This window comes from Sceloporus undulatus, chromosome 1 (genome assembly GCF_019175285.1).
Source record: "Sceloporus undulatus isolate JIND9_A2432 ecotype Alabama chromosome 1, SceUnd_v1.1, whole genome shotgun sequence".
Taxonomy (NCBI): Eukaryota; Metazoa; Chordata; class Lepidosauria; order Squamata; family Phrynosomatidae; genus Sceloporus; species Sceloporus undulatus.
The window spans coordinates 125,710,859-125,726,355 of record NC_056522.1 but is presented as its reverse complement, the minus strand read 5'-3'; the positions used below and the strand labels follow the sequence as shown (position 1 = coordinate 125,726,355).

The window sequence follows — 15,497 nt, the reverse complement described above, 5'->3', positions numbered from 1 at the left end:
TAGATAACTTCTGCCTCTATATAAAATAGACTCTGTGTGTGTGTTTGTGTGCCTTCCAGCCATTTCTTGTTGTGTGGCTTCAAGTCATTTCCGACTTATGGAAAGTTTCTTCAAAGGGGTGTGCCATGGCTTTCCTCTGAGGCTGAGAGAGTGTGACTTGCCCAAGGTGGCTTTTCACGCCGGAGGTGGGATTCGAACCCTGGTCTCCAGAGTTGTAGTCTCAGACCACTACAGCAGACTGGCTCCGCAGGCGACTGAGGAGAGGGACTTAGGGCCATAGGCACTCCCCAGCCTCCTTGTCTGTCTTTTATACAGAGACAGAACTCTATCTCAATCATCTATCCATCCATCCACCCATCTATCTCTTATCTATCTTATCTGTGTGTGTGTGTGTCTCTCTCTCTCTGAAGTTCTCTCTGTCTATTTTATATAACGTGATATACGTTATATAAAATAGCTACAGATGCTGGCGAAACGTCAGGAAGAAACTTTTCTGGAGCATGGCCACATAGCCCGAAAAACCCACAAAAAACTATGGATGCTGGCTATGAAAGCCTTTGACTTTACAGTGATACACAGAAGTTCTCTCTCTCCCTCTGTCTCTATCTGCCTACCTACGAAGTTCTGTCTTACAAGGGGAAAATGATACACACACACACACACACAGGCAGCATTGGGTGGTGGTTTGAGCGTTGGGCTAGGACTCTGGGAGACCAGGGTTCGAATCCCAGTTCTGCCCTGAAACCCACTGGGCTTGTCCCATGGGCAAGCCACACTCTCTCAGCCTCAGAGGAAGGCCATGTAGCAAACCCCCCTCTGAAGAAACCTTTCCAAAAGAAGAGCCCCTCCCATGAGAGGGTCGCCTTAAGTTTTAAAAAAAGACTTGGAGGCGTACAACACAAAGACACACAAAGAGACATACATGCATTCTGAAAGGGATCCCTGCCCACCCCAAACCTTTCTAAGGGAGCGTCTAATGGGGTCTCTCCAGTCTCCCCGAAGTCTTTCCTCTTCAGCATATGGCAAGAAGAAGGAGAAGAGGGGCACTTTCCCCCTCCGTCTTTGCTCCGATGCCCCCCCCCCATGGCTGGCCTCCCTCTCCCCCACGGAGGCTGGGAGGACATGGAGGACATGTCCTGGAAAAGGAGGACGCCTGGTCAGCCTGCTGTAAGCCCCATGCATTGGCCATTGGGGAGTAGTCCAGCGCGGCTTCCTTTTGGCAACTTCTTCCGCCAAGGGACTCCCTTCGCAGGCTGCCGCTTGGCTCCGGGAGCACAGAGACTCCGGAGGGAGAAAGTGGGGGGCAAGGGGCTGCTTTAGGCTGGGCATCCCCCGTGTCCCCCCCCCCCTCAGCCTCAGAGGAGGGCCAGGGCAAACCCCCACTGAAGAGACTTGCCAAGAAAACTCCATGATCCTTTGCCTTAGGCTGGGGAGGGCCTATGGTCCTAAGAGTCCCTCTCCAGAGTCCCCTGCGGAGCCAGTCTGGTCTGAGTAGTGCTCTGAGGGTTGGACTACAAGTCTGGAGACCAGGGTTCAAAGCCCACCTCGAGCGTGAAAAGCCACCTTGGGCAAGTCACACTCTCTCAGCCTCAGAGGAAAGCCATGGCAAACCCCTTTGAAGAAACTTTCCATAAGTCGGAAATGACTTGAAGCCACACAACAACAAGAGTTCTCTCTATACACACACACACACACACACACGGGGGGGGGCTAGTATGCCCAGGCAGACAGCGCCTCTGTCTGGAAACCCCGAAGTCTTGGGGGAAGTCCAGAGGAGCTGCCAGGGGAAAGGGGACCTGTCCCTGCCTTGGCCCCAGGGCTCCTGACTGGCCCCTCACTCCACTTTGGGGTTTCCACCAGAGGACATTATAGGGCTGTTCGTTGCCTGACTAAGAAGCATGAGTGTATATTATGAGTGTTTTGAGCTTTTCTTTGGCCATGTCCCTTTCATTTTTTCATCCATGTTGGGATGCCTCGTCCACCTTGAAGATTTGGACACCTGGTTCCCAAGGTCCCTCTTCTCCCAGACGTCCTCCTTTTCCAGGACACGTCCTCCCTTTCCACTTTCTGTCCCAGGAGGAATTCCCAAACGACGTCCATTTTGAGCATGACCAATAGGTATGAACTTTTCTTTAGTCAAGTCCCCTATATTTTCCCCTCCAATGCCCTCCATTTGGCGGTGCCCTGTCCTCCTTTGAGGTGAGGACACCCGGTCACCCTGGCTTACAGCCCAGCTCCAGCCCAGTTCAAGCTCTTGGATCCCCATCACTCTGGAAAGAGCAGGGTTACTTGAAGGGACTGAAGTCTGCCATTAGCTTGCATTACAAGGCTGGGGGCAACACAGCAGAGTGCCCCCTCACTCCATCCTTCCTCCATGGTCAGCAGGTGGGGCTATTTTGGGCGGGAAAAGCCCAGAGGTTTCCCACCAGAATAGAGGAGTGCTTTGGACGTCGACCTTCTGCAACCTCTGGAGGGCAAAAGACCATTGCTGGAAGACAGGAAACCTTTGAGGAGGCCACTTCTGTTCATTCCCAGACTTGGCCCTCCTTTTCCAGGACACGTCCTCCATTTCAACCTTCTGTCCAGGAGCAATTCCAAAAAGCCCTCCATTTTGAGTAGGTCTAAGAATCATGGTTTTTACATCTGAAACGTCCTACATTTTCTTCTGGAGTACCCTACGTTTTTCAGGGCCTTGTCCTCCTTTGTGGGGAGGACACCTGCTCGCCCTGCTTCACTCTCCTCTACCAGGCCAGCTTTTCAGCCCTCCTTGTTGGTATTACCAGCTGGCGACCCCAAGGGAGTGGGAAAGGCAAACGCAGTCCTCCAAATGTTAAATAAATCCCAACACTCCTGTGTTTGCATTCCTAGCAAAGGCCGGTCTCTCTTCCCCAGGGGGAAAATAAGCACACAAACAATATGTGCTCGAACTGTATTCACACTGCAGAAATAATCCGGGTTTGCACCGCTTCAACTGCCATGGCTTGATGCAATGGAATTCTGGGCATTGCAGCTTGTTGTGGCACCAGAACAGAGCAATTAAAGCGGTGCCAAACCTATTTCTGCAGCCTAACAGTCAAACAGGACCAATTGGGAAAGGAAGAAGCAAAGCGAGAGTACAGGAGTGTTGGCTGAAGAAGACAAAAACATCCCAAACTGGAGCATTAAATAACAACTGAACGTGCATTTTGGGGTGCACCACCACTGAGTCCAGATTCACAAAGCGAGAGTCTACCATAAGGACAGTCAATTGCCACCAGTGAGACAGCATGGTGTAATGGTCTGAGCATTGGACTCCTTGGTTTGAATCCATCCTTTAGGCATGGAAACCCACTCTTGGGCAAGTCAGCCTCAGATGAAGGCAAAAGCAAACCACCTCTGAACAAACCTTGCCAAGAAAACCCCATGATAGAAATATAAATCCATGCCTTAAGGTCACCATAAGTCAGAAACGTCTTGAAGGCACACAACAACAGCCAGCAGAGGTAGCACTGGGGAGGCACGAAGTGGTTACCCCCCATCCACAAACCATGAGAGCCAGCCTGGTGTGGTAGTTAGAGCCCTGAACTACGTACGACTCTGGAGACCAGGGTTCGAGTCCCTGCTCTAGCATCAAAACCTACTGAGTAACCTTGGGCGAGTCCCACTCTCTCGGCCTCAGAGGACAGCCAGGGCAAACCCCCTCTGAAGAAACTGGCCAAGAAAACCCTAAATCCACCTGAAGGTCGCCATAAGTCCCAAATGAAGGCACACAACAACCACAGAAACGACACAAATTCCCGGGTGAGGCACAAGAAACTGTCCCCTTCGCATAGCCAGGCTGACCAGAGACCCTCCTTTTCCATATTTTAACTTTCTGCCCAAAAAAAGGAATTTCAAAAATGCTCTCCATATGGAGCCTTGAGGAAGAAGCCTGGATTGCTATTTCCAAGGGTTTCTCGCTTGGTCCTGTCCTACATGTTTATCTTCGTCCTCTTTTGAGGGGAGGAGGTCTGGTGGTCACCCTGGATTGAAAAGGAGGGTCCCCTTGGAGGCAACCACAAGGAATCCACAGACAGAGGAACCCTTCCTCAGTGCCCACCACCTTCCTTGCCTGGGAAGAGGATGGAGAGGCAGGGCAAGGGCGGCAAAAGTGGGCTCAAGCTCCCTCTCAAAGCTTGTGTCTGTGTGTGTGTGTGTGTGTGTGTTGTGTCCTAACACCCAAAGCCATCCCCAAAAGGGCTCAAAGAAAAGCAAGCCAGCAGGTTGTCCAAAGGGCGCGCATCCCTTCCCGCACAAAAGGGAAAGATGATGAGAGAATAATAAGGGGAGCAAGTAGGGAGAATACCAGACACGAAGGGATGGATGGAGCAGGAAAATCAAGCCTCCTCTCTTCACCAGCTGCCCAGTTCCTCCAGGCTCCAGCCTTTACAGGCAAAGCTTTCCCCTCCAAGGTCCTCTGTGGGGATATTATCCTGGATTTTACGCAGGAGGTGTCTGCGGCACCTGGAGGGATCTTCCCAGAAACTCTTGACTGGTGGCCTTTGGAAGATCCAGGCGATCCCAGCCCTTTCCCAGCCCCTCTGCTCTGTCCTTGGGAGGCTGAGACACACCAGCCCTGGGTTCTCCTTGCTCTGAGGGAGCTCTCCCCATCCTGGAGGAGAAGGGCTCCCTTTTAACCCTCCCTGAGAGGAGGAGAAACCAGTGAGCAAAGCTCATTTCTTGTCCAACAGCCCGACCTAGTGGCTCTCCTCCTTATTGCCGCCACATCATTTCACTCCCAAAAAGGCTAGAGGAAATGGCTTTCCCAGCTTTCCAGCCCAGGAGATTTCCTTCCCAACATAATATGTTACTGGCAGGTCTTGCTTCATATTTGGCAGCTGTGGGGACTTCACTTGAAGAGGTACATTTTGCCTTGGGTTGTGGATTACTTTTTTTGGCACAACCTTTACCTTTCCGCAACAAGTTTACACATTAGCGATAGCAATCACACTTTACATTTCTATGGAGTTTATCACACTGGGGCTAAACCCAGCATTAAAGAGAGATTAATGCACATTTAAAGCATCCTGGAAATAAAGCAAAAATGGAAAGTAACTGCACAAATGATTATCACATGCAATTGCGCAAATAAAGCGATATCAGATATTAGATGCCAGCCACAGATGCTGGTGAAATGTCAGAAAGAAGCTCTACTAGAACATGGCCACATAGCCCAAAAACCCCACAAAAAACTATGGATACCGGCCATGAAAGCCTTCGACTTTACAATATCAGAAATGCATTGTCGCTGAAATCCCGAAAGTAAAAAGATGCAAGTTAATGCTTCTTTCTGACCACTTTAATGGCAGGTTTTGTACTACGTCATGTGAAATAGTTTTGTGTAGTTATGCAATTTTTCCGGGATATTCATGGGATAAACTCTCAATCTCACTCATGTGATAAACTGAGCACTCTCTCAGCAGTTTACAAATGCATCTGAGGAGCTAGAGTGAAGTCTGCGAAAGCTCATGTTGTCAACTTCTTTCTTTCAGTTAACCTCAAAGGTGCTACAATATCTCTCTGCATACAGTTTACATTACAGTCAGCCGCAGAGAGTTTAGGGACCCTCCATCTTTTTCAGCCTCAACCTGATGTGAACTGTAAATAGGGGCTTGAATCCTGTCTAGTATTTTCACCACTGTAAATTGACTTACGGTCATGCAAAGGTTAGTTGTGATGTTGTGCAATGCTCATATTTTCAGGTAGGGAGTGTAAACTTAGCAACATCTCTGGGACAGTTCTGCAGAGCCAACAGCACCATGGGTCCCGATATGAAATGGACATTAGAGTGCTATGGACCCCTTTGTGCAATGGGCAACAGAACACGATAGGATTTGTTGCACAACAGGAACTTCTATTACCAGCAAAACATCATGCAGAATGCCCTGATCATAGAATCATAGAATCGTAGAGTTGGAAGAGACCACAAGGGCCATCCAGTCCAACCCCCTGCCATGCAGGAAATCTCAATCAAAGCATCCCCAACAGATGGCCATCCAGCCTCTGTTTAAAGACCTCCAAAGGAGACTCCCCTACACTCAGAGGAAGTGTGTTCCACTGTCAAACAGCCCTTACTGTCAGGACGTTCCTCCTAATGTTGAGGTGGAATCTCTTTTCCTGTAGCTTGCATCCATTGCTCCGGGTCCTGGTCTCTGGAGCAGCAGAAAACAAGCTTGCTCCCTCCTCAATATGACATCCCTTCAAATATTTAAACAGGGCTATCATATCACCTCTTAACCTTCTCTTCTCCAGACTAAACATCCCCAATTCCCTAAGTTGTTCCAGACCCTTCACCATTTTAGTCGCCCTCCTTTGAGCACGCTTCAGTTTCTCAATGTCCTTTTTGATTGCGGTGCCCAGAACTGGACACAATATTCCAGGTGGGGCCTGACCAAAGCAGAAAAGAGTGGCACTATTACTTCTCTTGATCTAGATACTATACTTCTATTGATGCAGCCTAAAATTGCATTGGCCTTGTTAGCTGCCACATCACACTGTTGACTCATGTTCAACTTGTGGTCTACTTGGATTCCTAGATCCTTTTCACATGTCATCTTGTTCAGCCAGGTGTCCCCCATCCTATATCTGTTCATTTCATTTTTCCACCCTAAGTGCAGTACCTTACATTTCTCCGTGTTGAATTTCATTTTGTTAGCTTTGGCCCAGCTTTCAAGTCTATTCAGGTCATTTTGAATGTTGATCCTGTCCTCTGGAGTATTAGCTATTCCTCCTAATTTGGTGTCATCTGCAAATTTGATGAGTATGCCTCCAATTCTGTCATCCAAGTCATTGATAAAGATGTTGAATAACACTGGGCCCAGGACAGAGCCCTGTGGGACCTCACTGGTCACTTCTCTCCAGGATGAAAAGGAGCCATTGTTGAGCACCCTTTGGGTTCAGCAGGTCAACCAATTACAAATCCATGTAACAGTTACCTTGTCTAGCCCACCTTTTACATGCTTGTTTGCAAGAATGTCATTGGAACTTGTCAAAGGCCTTACTGAAATCAAGATATACTATATCCACAGCATTCCCTTCATCTACCAAGCTGGTAATTTTATCAAAGAAAGAGATCAGATTTGTCTGGCATGATTTGTTTCTCTGAAACCCATGTTAACTTTTTGTGATTATGGAATTGCCTTCTAGATGTTCACAGACTCTCTGTTTAATGATCTGCTCCAGAATCTTTACTCTTATTGATGTCAGACTAACTGGACAATAATTGTTGGGATCCTCTTTTTTCCTCTTTTTGAAGATGGGGACAACGTTTGCCCTCCTCCAGTCTGCTGGCACTTCTCCTGTTCTCCAGGACTTCTCAAAGATTATTGCCAATGGCTCCGATATTACATTTGCCAGTTCTTTTAATACCCTTGGATATAGTTCATCTGGTCCTGGAGACTTATATTCATTTAGATTAACCAGGTATTCCTCTACTATCTCTTTACTTATTCTGTGCTGAAATTCCCCTAATTTGTCCTCTGCTCCATTATCCTCAGGTTGAGCACCATTTGCCTTTTCTGAGAAGACTGAGGCAAAGAAGGTGTTGAGTAATTCTGCTTTTTCTCTGTCTTCTGTTAGCATTTTGCCATCTTCTCCACGCAGTGGCCCTACCGTTTCCTTCTTCTTCCTTTTGCTGCGGACATATCCAAAAAAGCCCTTTTTATTGTTCTTAACCTCTCTAGCAAGCCTGAGTTCATTCTGTGCTTTAGCTTTTCTGACTTTACCCCTACACATGCCTGCTATTTCTTTGAATTCCTTTTTTGTGATTTCCCCCTTTTTCCATTTCTTATAATGCTCCGTTTCAAACTTAACTCGGTTGAAAGTTCCTTAGTCGTCCATCCTGGTTTCTTGAGACACCTCCGATTTTTCTTTCTCACTGGAACTGTTTGAAATTGTGCCTTCAGTATCTCTCTTTTGAGAAACTCCCATCTGTCCTGAACTCCCTTCCCTTTTAGTATTTCTGACCATGGGATCACCCTCAATACTTCTCTAAGTTTACTGAAATCCGCTCTCCTAAAGTCTAGAATGTGTGTCTGACTATGCCTGGCTTCTCCTTTCCATTGTATAACAAGAGAACATGGTCACTTCCACCTAATGATCCCACCACTTGGACCCCATTAACCAAGTCATCCTTGTTGGTTAGATCCAGATCTAAAATAGCTGACCCCCTTGTTGCCTCTTCCACCTTTTGGACAATGAAATTGTCTTCCAGGCAAGTGAGGAATTTGGTAGACCTTGAGGATTTGGCTGAGTTTGACTTCCAGCAAATATCAGGATAGTTGAAGTCCCCCATCACTACTACATCTCTCCTTTCTGAGTGTGTAGTCATCTGTTCTAGAGAGGCATCATCCAATTCCTCCATCTGATTGGGGGGTCCATAGTAGACTCCCACCATAACATCCTTGTTGTTTCCCTCCCCTTTAAATTTTATCCAGATGCTCTCCACCTGGCTTCCATGACTGATGTCCAGGATCTCTTCACTGGTGTAAATATCTCTGACATATAGTGCTATTCTTCCTCCTTTCCTGTTTGGCCTATTTCTCTTAAAAAGGTTATACCCCTCTATTTCTACATTCCAATTATAAGACTCATCCCACCAGGTTTCAGTGATGCCTATTATATCATATTTGCTTTGTTGTACTAGAAGTTCGAGTTCATCTTGTTTATTTCCCATGCTCTGTGCATTAGAGTAGAGACATCGCAGACTAAGGGTCCCCTTTACTTGCTGTCTGTGCAAGTTTTTTTGCCTCCCACTGTTGGGTCCTTGCACTATTTGTCTTGTTTCCTCTATGTCAGTTTGACTATTTTCTCCAGCCCTTTCGCCTTCCTTAATATTGTCTCCCTCTCACACGAAACTCAGTTTAAAGCCCTCCTGATCAAATTCTTGAGACTGTTGGCAAAAACATTTCTTCCAACTGGCGTGAGATGCAACCTGTCCATTGCAAGAAGTCCCTCCTCATGGAACCGCAGCCCATGATTGAAGAATCCAAATCGTTCTCGGTGGCACCATCTGTGGAGCCAGTTGTTCACATCTGCTATTTTCCTCTCCCTTCCTGGACCGTGCCCTTCGACTGGCAGAAGAGACGAGATGACAACCTGTGCATCCATTCCTTTCAGCTTCCTACCAAGAGCCTCATAATCCCTTCTGATGTTCTGAAAGCTGTATCTTGCAGTATCATTGGTTCCCACATGGACCAAAAGGAAGGGGTATTGGTCAGTAGGCCTGACCAGTCTTGTAGCCTCTCTGTCACATCACAGATCTTTACCCCTGGGAAACAACACACCTCTCGAGGCATCTTGTCCGGCCTGCAAATCACTGCTTCTGTATTGCTTCAAGGATTTGGACTGAAAGTGTGGGGTCAGGATTAGAAAGATGAATTCATTTGCATAAAGCAGCAGCACTAACCAGCATTGATAATTGTGAAGAATCATAACAGCATGGAATCATAGAATTGGAAGAGACCACATGAGCCATCCAGTCCAATTCCCTGCCATGCAGGAAGTCACAATCAAAGCACTCCTGACAGATGGCCATCCAGGAGAATGCTGGGAAATGCTGTCCAAAGCATCTGGAGATCACATAACTCCCACTCAATACAGAACCATGTAGGAGGGGGAGGGAGGGAGGGAGGGAGGAAAGAAAGAAAGAAAGAAAGAAAGATGGAGGGGGCACTGGGGGAAATTAGTATGAAGGACAACTTTAAAGAAGTAAAGGACAGTTATTAGAAGACCTGACCAGAACAACCCAGTTATTACATTAGCATATATTACTTCCCATCTAGCTGAATTTTATCTGAGAAAAAATTAAAGAGAACTAAAATGAGGCAACATTTGAATGACAGGCCTGTTAATCTGATGACGTTTCCATGAGGGAATACTTTTATGGGTATTCTTGAAAGAGAGTTTTCCTGGTTGCAGGTAGGCTTCTAACTTTTTAGCAAGGAATAATGAAGCATTGTCCTGATAATACGTGCTTTAACATTTCCAGACACCTTGGGGAAATGAGTCAACTGCTTATAGGAACATACCACAAATTCAGCTGTCTGGTAATCCTAAAATGTACTTTCCAGAACCTATGTTTTCCTCAGTAATAAATTACAAAATGCCCTTGAACTACTGAATCCCCTCATGAATTTTCCACTCTTTATATTTATTAGTGTGAATACTACAAGTTACTGTGTGCTTATGCTATTAAAATAAGTTGTATTTTTCTCACTTACAAAAAGTTTGCATATCTAAGTACTATATCAAAACAAATAAAATTAATCAGCTCGCTTTTCTTGCTTTAAGACAGTCAGTTCCAATTCCAAAGGAATGTGTGCCTGTAGACTATCATATACATTTATTGGGTTTCCTTTCAGTATTCAATTCATTCAAGGCACCAGCTTAACAAAATTATCTCTTTGAAACTCATATACTGATTCAAAACCCACAGCCCTAGGGGAAAAAAGGAACTATTTTATTTTTACATTTCTTCCACAATGTTACTATCTTGGTAATCTGGTGCAAGGCAACCTGAAAACTGATGAAGAGAGAGAAAGATGTTTCAGTCTATTTTCAACCAATAATTTATTTTCTTTGCACCTCCAGAAATAGACATGGATCCACATGCAACTTGTGGCTGGAAAGCCATATATTTACTGCATGGATTTATGATCTCATTTACACACAAAAAATTATGTATGTGATAAATATATTCCTTTGAAAAAATGCACACAAATATGTTGTTGTTGCATGAACCAAAGAGAACAGAACTCTGAAGGTACACAGTGAAAGATTCCAGAGCCTTATTTATACCTGGTGTCATCCTCAGTCAACAGCCTCTGATTCTGCATACAATGAATCCCAGCTCATTTTGGTTTTGTATGCCTTCAAACAAGATGACTAGATGTCATCACTGCAAAGGAGGACAAGGCACTGCAAAATGGAGGATTTTCAAAAAACGTAGGGCATCACCTTATAAAAGCTAAAAACCCTCATAAATTTATGCTACTTAGCGATGCTCAAAATGGAGAACATTTTGGAATTCTTCCTAGATAGAAGGCTGAAATGTAGGACATGTCTGGGAAAAGGAGGACATCTGGACACCCTGCTACAAATGACTTTCAACTATGAAAACCCTAAGGTGACCCCATTATGGGCAAGATTTGTTGGGGGGTTGCTGTTGTCTTCTTCTGAAAGTGTGTGACTAGTCCAAGGGCACTCAGTGGTTTTCCATGGCTGAGCTGGGATTTGAACTCTGTTCTCCCAGAGGTCCAGTCCAACACTCAAACTGCTCATTATATTATCTTTTTCTTTATTATCATATATGTCTCAATACTGTACGTCTGATGTGAATTCCAAACTGAACTCATTTCTGTGTGTCTGACTCTAATTCTAACACAATTGCTATTAGACCATTGAACTCTTCCATGCCCCAAATTATCCTAAATATCTTTTGAATAGTATGCCTTGATTGGGCTGAACCAAAATAGCAACTTTTGACTGATATACTGGATATCTGGAGATTTCTATCCAAGGGACCAGCATGGATACCTTGATTTTAATGGGACAATTTCAGTGAGGAAAGGACTTCTGTCAGTAGAATGGACAAATCCAGAATGATATTGCGTTTTGGACTTGTTTTATATATGTATAACTATCCCAAGAGCCATTCTTTTCCTTTCCCACAAACTTTAGCATCTGGATACTTGACCAAGCAAACACACCTGTAGTTAGGATATCTCATTGTGTAATCAAGCCTAATCTTATTTGTAGCAAAACTTAGAGTTCTGCACTTAGTAGATTCTGGCATAACAAAACTTATTTGACTTCACTAGGAACTATTTGGATCTGTTTATCGTGTGCCCTAAGTGAACTTTGAGTACACACTGTGCTATTCAAAAGGCATTCCTGCAATGTACAAACATTTACCAGCATATGCTACTTTGTCTGCATCTTGGATAAGGATGTCAGTCTGCAGCCCTAAAAGACATATGTGGAAGTTGCTTAACCTCAAAGGATCTTCTTACTCCCCTTGGGCCCCATATAGTGTTTACCAGTAAGGCCCGCACCCACAAGGGGTGTGAGATGGAATTTCAGGGGCTGCAACAAAGAGTGTCTCATGTCCTTCAGTGTTTAATTTAGGTTTGCATTTTATACACTGAGTTAAAAGGTTATTTTTTAAAGTTCAATTTCTTCACCTGCAGTATTGTATGTGGTTCACTATGAGGTTAAAAAATTAAAAATTAGACTTCTCCATCTTCAAATCTGATATTAGTTTTGTAGGGGGTGTGAACATTAAACAAACATTTCCTAGGACTTTATCACACTGGGGAAAATTGGAAGGCTAACCAAGTGAGAATCCGGGATTATCCAATGTATTGCACGTAATTTCGCAAAAGACTTTCACATGATGTCGCGTGCAAATGGGTTGCATCCCAAACAGAAACGTGTGAGATCCAGGGAATAGCTTCTTTTGCAAAAATACAGAATTTGCAAGTCCATTTCCATATCGAATTTGAGTTAGTGTGAAAAGCATTTCCAGTTCAACCATGGGCTTTCCCCCACATGAAAAAAACCCCTATAATTTCCATGACCCTTTGTTGTGAGTTTGCTTCCAGTACTCCTTTGTCTTCCCTGGCTGCCAAGAGGAAAGCAACTCTTTTTCAGAGCAAAGGGGTGAGGATGAGGAGCTTGAGCATGCCTCCTTATTCTTGTCCACCTCTAACTCAGGGGGGTTTCCTTGGGTCCTCATATAGACTCTGATCGTATTGAACCTGAAGTGTAAAATCTTTGTGATGCATTACTCCTCGCAAACACGCTAATTTGAAATCACGAACCTGATGGGTACATACTCGTGTGATAACTAAGTTCACATTCATGCTACTTTCCCTCTCGCATGCACACTGTGTTGCTCTCTGTATGTGATAAGGAATCACACAACTTCAAGCATTTCCAGGATGCTACCACTTTCTTCTTTTTTCGGGATGATGATACATTTCCCCCGTGTGAAGAAGTCCCTAGGGAATGTGCAGCATAGAAAAGGTTGGGAAGCACTGCTCTAGAAGAGATCAGTGTGGTTCCAATATTTTCTTTGTTGTTGTTAACTGTCCTCAGGTCGACTCAGACTCATGGTGACCCTGTGGATGAGACATCTCCATGCTTCATTGTCTTCCACTGCTCTGCTCAGGTCTTGTAGAATCGGTCCTGTGTCCTCCTCCCTCATTGAGTCCATTCATCTGGCATGCAGTCTTCCTCTCTTTCTACTGTCCTATACTTTTCTTAGCATTATTGTTTTTTCTAATGAGTCATATCTTCTCATAATGTGGCCAAAATATGACAGTCTTACTGGTTTCATCATCTTGTCTTCCAGGGAGATTTCAGGCCTGATCTATTCAATGACCCATTTCTTTGGTATCCTCAGCGCTCTTCTCCAGCACCAAATCTCAAATGAGTTGATTTTCTCTTTATCTGCTTTCTTCAGTGTCCAGCTCTCACATCCATACATGGTGATAGGGAATACAAATGACTCAGACGATTCTAATTTTAGTGCTCTGTTGTGTATCTTTACTCTTTAATATCTTGTCTAGTTCTTTTATCACTCCCCTTCCTATTCCTAGCTTTCTTCTTATTTCTTGACTGCAGTCTTCTTTCTGATCAATGTTTGATCCAAAGTACAAGAAATTCTTAACTATTTCCATTTTCTCACTGGCTGGGTTGAAATTATGTACATAATTTCTTTATATTCAGCAACAAGCCTGTCTTTGCACTTTCTTTCCTGACCTTCCTTACAGTTTGAAAATTTTGTTCCATTTATTTCATTCCTAAACAATCCAACAACATTTATTTAGGTGTACCACCTATAATGTTTCATTTTATAGTTTGACAAACATAAATAATAGTTCTTGTTCAGGCAAAAGCACCCCTAAAATTGAAAGACATCCCTGTTTTCTTGGCATCTGTTTTTCCCCTCCAGTGTTGCTTAAACTCTGTTTTCAAGATTATGTATTTAAGTTCTGAGTGTGCTATGCACAATATGTTTTCTGTACATATTTCTATACCATTTCATAGAATCACGGAATTGGAAGAGACCCCAAGGGCCTTCCAGTCCAACCCCATTCTGCCATGCAGGAACACACAATCAAAGCACCCCTGACAGATGGCCATCCAGCTTCTGTTTAAAAATCTCCATAGAAGAAGATTCCACCACTCTCCAAGGGAGTATAACCACCCTGTCAAAGCTGAATGCATTTGTAGGCCATGAAGGAAAGCCCAATAGCAGCTTAGTAACATTTTCATTTGTGATGCCTGCCAGGAACCAGAGGAGGTAATGTTGGGAACAATATTGCTGGCAGGCTGCCATGTCTGACCAATGGTCTGTGTCTGGCTTGATGGGTCATAATATTACATAGACGCTTACCATATGGGAAACATCCACATTAACACAGATCCAGCAGTCTAACTTAGGGCCCTTTTGCACTACACAATTATAGCACTATTATTCTACTAGAATTCTGGGATCTGTAGTTTCCTGAGGTCTTAGAATGGTAAATAATCCTCCCCAAACTGCAAATCCCAGAATTCCATAAAATGTTGGCCTGGCAGTTGAAGTGGATGACAGTGCTATAGCTGTGCAGTATAAAAAGGGCATGTGGTTTTCAACTTTGTTTTGAATTTTTGGTGGAATCTAAGAGCCCTTGTGGGCTGGGAGGAGATACATAAACACTTTAAATAAATAAATAAACAAACAACCTTTATTACCATTTTGTAGGTGATTATATGGATGGATACAGTGAGCTAAATCCAGTGCTAGCCTTTCCTAGAAAGGACCCATTGAAGTCAATGGGTTTTAAGTTTATTGTATTTGTATCGATGGGTCTACCCTAGGTAAGACAAAAACTGAGTTTAGCCCATTAATTGTTTTAGTATATATCTGCTAAAACTTGGTCTTTCTCTCTGGAACAGGCAAGAGGAGATGAAGATCAACTTTCTTATAGATGTCATATTGTTATGTTTTTATTTGACAATATATCTGCCCTTTCCAGTGAAATTTGTGAAATACAGAAGAGGTATAAAATACACAGTACATACTCTTTGGTACCTTACATCGTGTAGGAGCTTTAAAAACAATGGGCATCCTAATGTCACAGCATGTGTATTTGATCCATTTCACACCTTTCCATTGCATCCTCTAAATGTAAGGTGTCAATTGCCTCTTCTGTGTCTGCATAAAATGAAATATTTGCATAAAATAACCATTTCAAATAACTAAGATAAAACTTTCAGCATTAGTTCAGTCTGTAAACATTAACTAAACATGAGGTTGGCGTTCTAAAGGGCCATAGACACAGGATGGTACTTTGTTTTGTTTTTAATGGAAATTAATTCCCTCAGTGACTATTTATTTGCCAGTTTTTAAAAAATCTAATTGTTCCTTTACATAATAGTTTAGAAATAATACACCAATGTTCTACTAAATTATAAAACATGGCGGGGGG

The 15,497-nt window shown here is 43.9% G+C and overlaps 1 protein-coding gene across 6 annotated transcripts in view; it reads right to left on the bottom strand.

Moving 5' to 3' along the window:
• Window positions 1-4,609, bottom strand: part of COL12A1 (collagen type XII alpha 1 chain) — a 149,696-nt gene extending 145,087 nt beyond the window's left edge. For 4 of the 6 annotated variants that reach the window (XM_042463100.1, XM_042463148.1, XM_042463138.1 and 1 more), the window contains exon 1: window positions 4,325-4,609. The gene's annotated coding sequence lies outside the window, so the exon portion shown is untranslated. The remainder of the gene's footprint in view (window positions 1-4,324) is intronic. The other 2 variants (XM_042463111.1, XM_042463119.1) reach the window with 2 other exon arrangements.
• Between the last annotated feature and the right edge of the window lie 10,888 nt (window positions 4,610-15,497).